This window comes from Alligator sinensis, unplaced genomic scaffold (assembly GCF_000455745.1).
Source record: "Alligator sinensis unplaced genomic scaffold, ASM45574v1 scaffold1143_1, whole genome shotgun sequence".
In the NCBI taxonomy this organism is placed as follows: Eukaryota; Metazoa; Chordata; order Crocodylia; family Alligatoridae; genus Alligator; species Alligator sinensis.
This window is the reverse complement of record NW_005842947.1, coordinates 330,687-331,381: the sequence shown is the minus strand read 5'-3', so window position 1 is coordinate 331,381 and position 695 is coordinate 330,687. Positions and strand designations below refer to the sequence as shown.

General features: G+C 55.4%; 1 protein-coding gene across 2 annotated transcripts in view; it reads left to right on the top strand.

The window, feature by feature from the left end:
- Window positions 1–695, top strand: part of AFG3L2 (AFG3 like matrix AAA peptidase subunit 2) — a 42,371-nt gene that overhangs the window by 5,968 nt on the left and 35,708 nt on the right. The window lies entirely within an intron of this gene.

Genomic DNA, 695 nt, shown 5'->3' with positions numbered 1-695 from the left:
CCACCCCCCTGCCCCCCCACCCCAGCATGCTCAAATTAAAAAACAAAGGACCCCCGCAGCACTTACTGGCAGTTGGAGCTGCCATCTGGCTCATTGGGGCACCACCTGGACAGCACAGGGCAGGGGGCGCCCCAGTGGCCTCAGCCCAGGCCCTCCTGAACTCCCACTGCCCTGTGCTGCCTGGGGTGCTTCTGCCAGGAGGCCCCGGAGCCCCCCCAGCCCCTGCTTCTAAGGTTAGTAAAGGCTGTTTTTTCAAGGGTTTCTTCTGTTTTTTTCTTCGGCAGCAATTGGGGGGCTGGGGTAGGGCATGTAGGCCTTGCAGGGGAGGGTGGTATCCCCTGTGGGGGGCCATTTGGCCCTTGTTGGGGGGTTGTAGCCCCTGTGTGGCCATAGGCCCCCAACAGCCAGTGCATTAACACTGTAGATATATCGATAAAACATTGCCCAACTGATCACTGTCTCTGTGTCTCATTCCCTCTCTCTCTTCATAGTGGTCTTTTGTTTTAATAGTGGAGGAACATGGATTTTTAGGTATTTTACAGAGTGACTTTGGGATTTTTTTTATCAGGAATTTTTCAGTTTTCCAATAGGGAACATCAGAATTCCTGCTAGGGAGGCCAGTGGCAGGACCCTGCCTGCTCAGAGCTGGCACCTTGGACCCAGCTGGCTGTGGCTGACCTCCTGGCCGAATGGGG